This window comes from Podarcis bocagei (genome assembly GCF_964188305.1).
Source record: "Podarcis bocagei genome assembly, chromosome: 7".
In the NCBI taxonomy this organism is placed as follows: domain Eukaryota; kingdom Metazoa; phylum Chordata; class Lepidosauria; order Squamata; family Lacertidae; genus Podarcis; species Podarcis bocagei.
The window spans coordinates 2,736,660-2,747,442 of record NC_138132.1 but is presented as its reverse complement, the minus strand read 5'-3'; the positions used below and the strand labels follow the sequence as shown (position 1 = coordinate 2,747,442).

Below are 10,783 nucleotides of genomic sequence, written 5' to 3'. Positions count from 1 at the left end.
GACGCGCGGCAGCCTTAGCCAATGGAGAGGCGAGGGAGGTGGGGAGGAGGTGACGTAGCGGGGCGACGGCGCCGCGGACTGGAGCGGGGAAGAGGGACGGGGACGGAGGGCGGGTCCCGGCGCGGGCGCGCTGACGTCGCCGTGCGTTGTGACGTCGCGCGCCGCCCTCTGGAGTGTGTGGTATCTGGCGCTGTGCGTGTGTTTGCGTGTTTGCGCCGGCCCTGCCTGCCCGCCTCCCTCTGCCTCTCCCCGGAGGGGCCGCAGTGGGCCGCAGAGACGGTGAGTGAGGCGCCGGGGAGCGGTGGGGACGACGGCGGAGGGGGAGCGGGCCCTGAGGGGGAGCCGCGGGCCTCGCCCCCTCCCCCACCCCCTCCCCGCCCTGAGGGCCCCTCCCCCCCGCAGTGGTCCTCAGGAGGTGAGGAGGCCCCGCCCCTAGGGGAGGGGCTGGGCGGCGGACACGCCCCTTCCCGAGCCCCCCACCCCACCAGTATAAAGATGTGGAAATAGACACACTTTAGGGGGGCTGGGAGGGGCCTCCTTCTCACACCCCAGGCCCTGCTCCCCATCACCCCCACCCGCCCCTTTCCCAGTTTAAGGGGTTAAATCCCCTTCTCTTTGCCCCCACATATAGAGGCATTCATGTGCAAATTTGGGGGGGTACTGAGCCTCTCTTTTCCCTCCTCCCCACCTGCCCACCCCATCACATTCCAGCTCCCCATCACCCCCACCAGCCCCTTTCCCAAATTAAGGTATAAATCCTCCTCCCCCTTTGCCCCCACATATGTGCAAATTGGGTGGGGGGTGAAGGTACTGAACCCCAGTTTTCCCTCCTCCACACTTGCCCACCCCATCACATTCCAGCTCCCCATCACCCCCACCAGCCCCTTTCCCAAATTAAGGTATAAATCCTCCTCCCCTTTGCCCCCACATATGTGCAAATTGGGTGGGGGGTGAAGGTACTGAACCCCAGCTTTCCCTCCTCCCCACTTGCCCACCCCATCACATTCCAGCTCCCCATCACCCCTACCCATCCCGTTCCTAGTTTAAGGGGTTAAGTCCCCTTCTCTTTTGCCCCCACATATAGAGGCATTCATTTGCAAATTTGGGGGGGGGTACTGAGCCTCTGTTTTCCCTCCTCCCCACATGCCCACCCCATCACATTCCAGCTCCAGCTCCCCATCACCCCCACCAGCCCCTTTCCCAAATTAAGGTATAAATCCTCCTCCCCCTTTGCCCCTACATATGTGCAAATTGGGTGGGGGGTGAGGGTACTGAACCCCAGTTTTCCCTCCTCCCCACTTGCCCACCTCATCACATTCCAACCCCATCAGCCCCACCCACCCCTTTCCCAGTTCAAGGTGTTAAATCCCCTTCTCTTTGCCCCCACATATAGAGTCATTCATGTGCAAATTTGGCGGGGGTGGGGGTAGTGAGGCCGTTTCCCCTCCTCCCCACATGCCCACCTCATCACATTCCAGTCCCACCTACCCCTTTCCCAGTTTAAGGTATAAATCCTCCTCCCCTTTGCCCCCACATATAGAGTTATTCATGTGCAAATTTGGTGGAGGGTGAGGGTACTGAGCCCGTTTCCCCTCCTCCCCACTTGCCCACCCCACCACGTTCCAGCCCCAGCTCCCCACCACCACCACCACCCGCCCCTTTCCAAAATTAAGGTGTTGAAGCCTCTTCTCTTCGCCACCCCCAGTATAGAGATATGCATGTATTTGATGTTATATACGCACTATGGGGGGGGGCTGAACCCCTGTTCTCCCTCCTTGCCTGTCACCCACCCCTCACATTCCAACTCCTGTTGCCCACCCTTTTCATCACTTTCCCAAATTTAATATATTTAATTTATTTAATACTCTTAATATATTTAATACTCTTCTCTCCTACCCCAATATTAAAGCTGGGTTTAAGAGAAGGTTGGACATATCTGGGTGGAGGTGGGGATCATAGAATTGTTGAGTTGGAAGGGACCACGAGGGTCATCTTGTCCAACCCCCTGGGATGCATGAATCTGTTGCCCAATAGGGGGCTCAAACCCATGGCCTTGAAATTAAGAGTCCCATGTTCTACCAACTGAGGTATTCCAACGTCCAAGGACCTGTGTTGGGTAAGGGGAACCTCCTGAGCTCAGGGTTCAGTGCACTTCAACAGACCAGATCCTGGAGATTGGCAGTGTTGGGCTGGTGATGGTGATGTTGCTTTCAGGCCCTGTTTCCTGAGGGATGCTGGGCTAGGTGTGCCTTTGCTCTGATCTAGCTGTGTTCTTGTGCTTTCTCCTCCATTGTTTGTATTCCATCTCTTAGGATTCCTCCACCTTCAATCCCTAAGGTGAGTTCTGGAGTCATAGAAATGAGAGGGAGGACTTTGACAGGCTCTAGCCCTGCTCCTTGCTCAGTGCTTAAAATCTAGCGTTAGAGCATCTCCCAACAGCTGGCTGTCATTTCCATCTCTCTCAATCTCAATTTGTGGTATCCATTCTTAGCTTTGCCCCAGCCCCAATACTGTGTGTTTTGTTTTAGGTGAGACTGAATACCCTCCTTCCTTCCTAACCTAGATCATCCATCCTTTTCTCCCCACCCCATTCCATCATCAGTTCCACCTTTTGACCAGTAGTCAACATTCCCCTCTTTAAATCTAGGCATTTTCCTCACACACATTTTCCTCCCCAAAGCCCAGGAGTTGTGCTGATAATCATTATTAGCCCTTTGCACTTAAAATCTCTTCTTTCTACAGTAAGTAACATTTAAGGCTCCCTCGCTTGGTTTGGGCATTAACTATTAATCCAGTTATCCAGCCAATGATACGCTTATCTAGTGCTTTACCTCTCTCCTGGCCCAGGAACTTTCCACATTCAGCAAGCCTCCTCCCCACCTCCAGAAGCAGCTTCCCTTGTCTTCTCTCATCTGGAACACAACTTAGAAGGATCTTAAAGTGCCTTTCATCATTTTCTCCTCTCCTCGCCACTCCTTAGACGAAATGGGCACATCATAATGAAGCAGCTGCGCCCATTGTTCACCTAAGGGTCTTATTGGGAAATTTCTTCCCGGGTCAGTTTGTTTCCTGAGAGTTTTGAAAGGCTTCTCCAAGAGAGCCGGAACATTCTTATCCCGAGGCACAAGTTTAAACTGTTGCAGCAAAATGTATCTTCAGACTGCTTCCTGATGATCCCAGTCCAAAAGCTTGTGTTCTCCCTCCCCTTCAATAGATGAAAACTCATTGGTTGCTTTTATGACACATGTAAGGTGGTTGGGAAGACGTGTACCGTATAGAAATCCCAGTTTTCCTCTGGGCATTTAGATAAATGGATGCTCTGACTTAGGCTGAATGGTGACCCTTCAACTCCTCAGAGGGGACAACGTGTGCTATTGGTGCAGAACTTGAGCATCTCTCTGCAAGAATTGAACACATTGGGGGTGGGATTTGGCAGGCTTATTGGTACCTTGTGGTAGTTGCACATTTAGCTCTTCCTGGTCACATGACCCTGGTGGGCTTGGTGTAATTTTCTGGTACACTTTCAGTTTGAGTCTTGTGCTTTCTGAATTTCAAGGCTCAACGTACTGGGGCTTCCTCCCATCTTTCTTTTCAGCCGTTTGTTCTGAATGGTTTCTAAGAGAGCTTTCTATTTGTGTTGCTAAATCAATAAACTACAATGCTGGTCTCTCTGTATAGAAGTGGAAAGCTGTTTTGCCCTGCCTGAAGGAGATAAACTGATGGCAACACCTGAGGTGTGAAATATTAACTCCTGAAATAATCGCTTAACTTCTCTCCAACACATCTTGCAGTTTTCTTTGTATACCTTGGGATCACTGGTGGAAAGGGTTTGTGTATGGAAGAAAGTCTCTCTCTCTCTTTTTGTACTGTACTGTAATTGTGCTTTTTAGAACATTTATTTTCGGGTCTTCAAGTTAATATTGCAAAGAGGGAACTTTAATGACTGGTATTGTGGTGTAGTGGTTAAGAGCGGTAGTCACGTAATCTGGGTAACCGGGTTCGCGTCTCCGCTCCTCCACATGCAGCTGCTGGGTGACCTTGGGCCAGTCACACTTCTTTGAAGTCTCTCAGCCCCACTCACCTCACAGAGTGTTTGTTGTGGGGGAGGAAGGGAAAGGAGATTGTTAGCCGCTTTGAGACTCCTGAAGGGGAGTGAAAGGCGGGATATCAAATCCAAACTCTTCTTCTTCTTCTTCCCAAACTTTTGGTGATGGGTGCACTTTTTTTTCTTGATTGAAAATTGTAGGCATCCTTCTTTCTTTACGCATGTTACAAGTAAACCTTTTGAGGAGCCTTGTCTGCAATTGTGGGAGTCACTGGTGACAGTACAAACTATTAACACTGAGCATGATATATACTGGCAACCCTATTGTCAAAAGTTTCTTGCCTTATTGGTTGGTTGAAGCTTGTGGTTCCATCCTTTGTGTTTTTCCCTCAGGCTTCCTATCTTGCATTTAACACTCTGTAACCAGATTTGTCAGGACAAGAGATAAGAAGGCTGAGATTCTGCCATTCTTCTGCCTGCCTAGAAACTGCAACCAGAGAGCAAAAGCAGATTAAGAAACTTGGAAGGAGAGGTCATCTGTTACTGTAATGCTCTGTATCACTAGTAACGTGGTCTGTGTCCATGACAGCTGTGGATATGTAAGGGCCCGTCAAAAGACTTTATTTGGGGGAAAGCTTATCTGACTTGAAATATATTTTGTGATGCGCTGCTGTTGAGTATCCTTAGATTATAAAATGACCCATAAGTCTCATTCTGAACTGTCTATTGGAAACTTGTTCTGGACCCTGTTTTAAGGTGGGTGTGTCTCTTACCTGGCTTGCAAGAAGACCCAACTAGTGCAAAGGGAGTAAACTTTGCACTTCACAATTACCGTATTTTTCGCTCTATAGGACGCACTTTTTCCCCTCCAGAAATTAAGGGGAAATGTGTGTGCGTCCTATGGAGCGAATGCAGGCTCCTTGGCTTCAGCGATAGCAACGCAAAGCCTCCGAAGCGGAGAGGGAGCGCTCCCGAGGCTTCGCGTTGCTTTCGCTGAAGCCTTTGGAGCGCAGCGCGAGTTCCCGCTGTGCTCTGGAGGCTTCAGGTTCCTTTTGCTGAAGCTGGGGGAGCAAGACTCTCCTGGCTTCAGCAGAGAGGGAGAGCTGCGCACCGCCCCTTCAGCCAAGCGGGAGGAGAAATGGAAGGGGCCCCGTTTCTCCTGCCGCTTCGCTGAAGGGGCACTGAGCAGAGAGGGGGAGAATTTTTTCCCCTTGTTCTTCCCCTCTAAAACAAGGTGCATCCTAGGGTCGGGTGCATCCTATAGAACGAAAAATACGGTAGTTGGGTTTTTAACTTCTGGGAGTTTTGCAAGGGTGTTGGAAATTGGGGTGAGTGCATGAGACGACGTTGGCCCTGAGGGCCACCATCCAGTTTGTCGTTCCATGAGCTGCTTTGCTGGCTTCATTACATGACAGGCTGGGATTGGCAAGTTTGTTTATCTTCTGGTCTTTCCATTCACTTGTCCTTCCTCTGCACACTTCAGCTGCGAAGCCGTTTGCTTGCATGCGCTACCATAGAGAGTAATTGGCTTGTGTGTGTATATCAGTATTGGGCTAGGCTTGGGCAGAGCTTTTCTGTTACCAGGGTACTGGTAACTTTGTGGGGAGGATACCCCAGAGTTCTTTATAAATTTGCACAATGGCTAATTGTTTAAATTTATTATATGTTTTATGTATTATTGCTGTATATTTTTCTTTACACGATAAAGTGGTATATAAATACTTTATTAAAAAAAACCAAACTTTGATTCCTAAAGCACAGGTAGGTAGGTAATAATTTAATAGTGATAATTTTATTATTTGCATGTTGCCCACTGGACTGGAATGCCCCAGCCACTCTGGAAATCACCTGGAAAGGGTCCCGTGAACAAATAAAGGCTCGTCCACACTTTCGCTTGAACCATATTTTGACCATATTGTGTACCGATTAATTCCTCCGGCTCCAAGAGCTTTTCTCGTTGTTCCACGGCTGTGCCTTGCAAAAGTTCAGTCTTACCTGCTGAATTGAAGCTTGGCTAAGCAGAATTGCTTTTTTCGGATTTTCCACGGGTCTGACAAGTCAAGCAAGAGTGTGGATGAGCCCTAATTCAGGGTGAACCTTATTGCTCTGTTTTTGTGTGGGCTCCTTTCTGGCTGAGCAATATGTGAAAACTAAAGCTAGCCAAACTACGGATAGTAAAGCAGGGAGAGTCATCAAGGCGTCGGAGATTCTCCCTTCCCAGGCCTGCATTCTTTCTTCCTAATGAGCCGTTCACCTTCGCTGCTTTATTCTTTAGCACAGTTTTGGTCAGCTAGAAGTGTGCCAATACAGACCTGACTCTTCCTCTCAAGTCCCACCTGTTGCTGTGATCAAGAGCTGTGGTGTCGCTGGCCTCTCGTGCACGAAATGGTGCCACGCATCCTCCTGAGCCCTGAAACCTCATTTTGAATCGGGCCTTTTGCATTCTGGTTTAAAAGTCCTTTTTGTAGCTCTTGGCAGCCCTGTTCCCACGCTTTGATTGCTCAACTGTGAGAACCAGGGACGTGCTGGCCTTTTAAGATACCTGGATGTTTCAGGATCAGGGGCAGGTAGCTACAAGCCGCATAGGCCGCATCCTACTGCCTCTGTTCAATGGGTTGCCAGTTTGTTGGGGTAGCAGACTTCAGTTTCAGCATTACCCCTTTGGGGTTCAGAGAGAAAAGCTGCCACCAGCGCCGACTTGGATTCTTTGTGAAGAACATTTGTGCTGGGTTACTAGGATGGGGTTTATAATGTTCAGAGTTCTAGCACCAGATTCCTTATGCAGCTGAAACCCACCTTGGATCAAATCTATGCTTCCAGGTGCCATAAGAAAGCTGCAGAGATAGCGCAGGATAGTGCGCACCCCGGAAATGATCTCTTTCAGCTTCTGCCTTCTGGAAGAAGGTACAGGGTTATAAAGACTAGGACTAGCCGCCTGAGAAACAGTTTCTACCCAAATGCGATTTTGGTTTTAAATGCAGTGTAAGGCGTCTCTATGGGAGTATATTGTATTTAAAAATGGGGTATCAGAGTTTTTAGGGGGCTAACCAGGTTGGGATAGCAGACTTGTTGGGTTTTGAATGTTTTATGTAGATTTTTCAATTTCGTTGTTCTGTATGGGACAATGACAATAAGGATTATTGTATTGTATCTTATACAGTGGTACCTCAGGTTACATACGCTTCAGGTTACATACTCCGCTAACCCAGAAATAGTGCTTCAGGTTAAGAACTTTGCTTCAGGTTGAGAACAGAAATCGTGCTCCGGCGGCAGTGGAAGGCCCCTTTAGCTAAAGTGGTGCTTCAGGTTAAGAACAGTTTCAGGTTAAGTACGGACCTCCGGAACGAATTAAGTACTTAACCCGAGGTACCATTGTAAACCAAAAGCAAAACTCCTAGTACAGGCAGCGACCATTTCGCGTGGGATGGGGATGTCTGTCCCTGGCCCCATTATACCCCCGTTCTGCCCTCTTCCACGTCCCAAAGTGCCCGTGCTTTGCCAATCATGCGACAGTTGGACGCTAAAATAGTCGCCACCTGTAGCTAGTACTGAGAGTTTTAGGCACAATTGCTCTACAGGAGTGGCTCCCAGTTGATGGTCCACAGACTCCAGGAGCAGTGGCGTAGCGTGGGGGGTGCCAAGGGTGCCGGCCGCACCGGGCGCAACATCTGGGGGGGCGCGAGTCCAGAGGGAAGGGACAAGTTCCTTCCTCCGCCGGGCTCCCCGCCGCCACCGCCAGCCTTGCGCCTTAGCGCGCGCGCCCCCCGCCGTCGCTGTGGCTGCGCTCCGCTCACTGCTCGCAGGAGGAGCAGCCGCTGCAGCAGCGCCGACGCCGCCACCGACGCCTCGCCGGGCACGGGCAGCCTCTGCACCCTGCCGCTGCCGCCATCCCCTCGGCCCAGCCACAGGCGGCGGCTGCTTCTGCCTCCATCCTCCTCCGGGCAAGCAGCGTTGTTTGCGCGGCAGCGCCAGCGGCAACTCGCAGGTTAGGGGTTGGGGGGGCGCAAATTACTTGCCTTGCCCCAGGTTAGGGGGCGCAAATTACTTGCGTTGCCCCGGGTGCTGACAACTCACGCTACGCCGCTGTCCAGGAGATCTGTGCCACCACCCACATAGCAAAGCCTACCATAGAGATGCCAACATTTTCGAAAGTAGGGGGCCCATGGCTTGGCTTTTGAACAACAGTGTTTAGCTAATCTGGAACCACTGCTCTACAGGGTTGTGGTTTGGGGAGAAATTGGATGCTAAAGCTAGCCCCATGGCTACTAGTCACGATGGCTAGTGCAAATGACCTCCAGGACCAGGGGGAGAACATGCCTCTGAATGCCATTCACTGGGAGTTGCAGGTGAGAGTGCTGTTGCACCCAGGTCCTCCTTTTGGTCTTCCCTTTGGAGTTCCTGGGTGGCGACTGCCAGAACAGGGTGTTGGACTAGAACTAGATAGACCTTTCAGTCTGATCCACCAAAACCCCTCTTACGTTCTTTAAGCTTGGGGCTGTTGCCATCATGTGTTCAGAAACTTTGGGGGTTTCCAAATGCTGTCTGGCTTGCAAAGCCGGTCAGAGCCCTGGTTGAGTGTTGATAATGTTTTCCCTCTTGGCGGACGGTGCCTGCAACAACAACAACAACAACAACAATTATTTTATTATTCATACCCTGCCCATCTGTCTGGGTTTCCCCAGCCACTCTGGGAGACTTACAGCACATTAAAAAACGTAGAACATATAGACATAAAAAAATTTCCCAATACGGGATTGCCTTCAGATGTCTTCTAAAAGTCAGATAAACAACTACAGTGGTGCCCCGCAAGACGAAATTAATTCGTTCCGCAATTTTTGTCGTCTAGCGAATTTTTCGTCTTGCGAAGCACGGTTTCCCATAGGAATGCATTGAAAATCAATTAATGCGTTCCTAGGGAAACCGCTTGCCAGGCTGGCGGTGCGGAGAAGGGCTTTTCTCCGCACCGCAAGCCTTCAGGACAGGTACGGGAACAGAGGGGAAGGCGCGCAGCGCTTTCCCTCTGTTCCCGGGGCTTGCGTGGGAGGAGGGTTTTTCCTCCCCACCGCCAACATTCAGAACAGCATTCTGAATGTTGGCGGTGGGAAGGAAAACCCTTCTCCCACCCCAAGTCTTCAGGACAGCCATCCGAAGGCTGGCGCGGGGAGAAGGTCTCTCCGCCCCCCCCCCCACGCCAGGCTTCGGTGCATCCTTCAGAGGCTGCTGCCATAGTCACGCGTCACTTCTCCAGCTGGGAGAGGGTCGCGGGGGGCTGGTTTAGCCCCGCGCGCGCTCTCCCGGCTGGAGAGGTGACGGGCGCCTATGGAGGCTCCTGCCATAGGCGCGCGTCACTTCTCCAGCTGGGAGAGGGTCGCGGGGGGCTGGTTTAGCCCCGCGCGCGCTCTCCTGGCTGGAGAGGTGACGGGCGCCTATGGAGGTTCCTATGGAGCTGTTCCTGGAACAGCTTTCCGAAGTGGGGAGGCTGGGGCAGGTGACCCCGCCCCCCGCCCCACTTCGGAACAGCTGCAAAAGACGTCAGGGGGAAGCGGGGAAGCGAAGCGCTTCGCTTCCCGCTTCCCCCAGACCTCTTCTGAAGCAAGGGGCTGGGGGGAGATCGCTATCTCCCCCCAGCCCCTTGCTTCAGAAGAGGTCCGGGGGAAGCGGGGAAGCGAAGCGCTTCGCTTCCCCGCTTCCCCCGACGTCTTTTGCAGCAAGGGGCTGCAGGGAGATCGCTATCTCCCCCCAGCCCCTTGCTTCAGAAGAGGTCCGGGGGAAGCGGGGAAGCGAAGCGCTTCGCTTCCCCGCTTCCCCCGACGTCTTTTGCAGCAAGGGGCTGCAGGGAGATCGCTATCTCCCCCCATCCCCTTGCTTCAGAAGAGGTCCGGGGGAAGCGGGGAAGCGAAGCGCTTCGCTTCCCCGCTTCATCCGACGTCTTTTGCAGCAAGGGGCTGCAGGGAGATCGCTATCTCCCCCCATCCCCTTGCTTCAGAAGAGGTCCGGGGGAAGCGGGGAAGCGAAGCGCTTCGCTTCCCCGCTTCCCCCGGACGTCTTTTGCAGCAAGGGGCTGCAGGGAGATCGCTATCTCCCCGCAGCCCCTTGCTTCAAAAGAGAAGACCCGCTGTCCCCGGGGCAAGCTTCGTTTTGCGAAGCAAGCCCATAGGGGAATTCGTCTTGCGAGGCAAATCGCGGACGAAAAAACCTTTCGTCTAGCGAGTTTTTTGTCTTGCGAGGCGTTCGTCTTGCGGGGCACTACTGTATCTGACTTTTAGAAGACATCTGAAGGCAACCCAATATCTGGAAATTTGTAATGTCTATTATATAATAGACATTAATAGACAATAGACATTATATGGAAAAATAACTATACCACACTTTTTTCTCTTTGACATCTGGTGGGAGAGTGTTCCACAAGGAGGGCGCCACCACCGAGAAGGCCCTCTGCCTGGTTCCCTGTAACTTGGCTTCTCACAGTGGGGGAACTGCCAGACGGCCCCTAAAGCTGGACCTCAGTGTCCAGGCTGAACAATGGCAGTATATCCTTCAGGTATACTGAGTATACTGGGCGGAGGCCGTTGAGGGCCGCAAAGTAGAATTAGGCTTCAGCTTCACTTTCGTTCTCTTGGGCTGCATTCCAGCCCCACAACCCACTGCATTGGGTTTGGACGAGGCAGAGGTCTCTCTCTGCCTGGGCCAAAAGAAGCTCCACCAGCCAGGGCCGGACATTTCGCCACAAGAGGCAAA

At 51.9% G+C, this 10,783-nt stretch overlaps 1 protein-coding gene across 2 annotated transcripts in view; it reads left to right on the top strand.

Annotated features, from left to right (window-relative positions):
- The first annotated feature begins 120 nt into the window (after positions 1–120).
- Positions 121–10,783, top strand: part of SAMD4B (sterile alpha motif domain containing 4B) — a 39,241-nt gene continuing 28,578 nt past the window's right edge. The window contains exon 1 of one of the 2 annotated variants that reach the window (XM_081200332.1): positions 121–279. The gene's annotated coding sequence lies outside the window, so the exon portion shown is untranslated. The remainder of the gene's footprint in view (positions 280–10,783) is intronic. The other variant, XM_081200333.1, reaches the window with a different exon arrangement.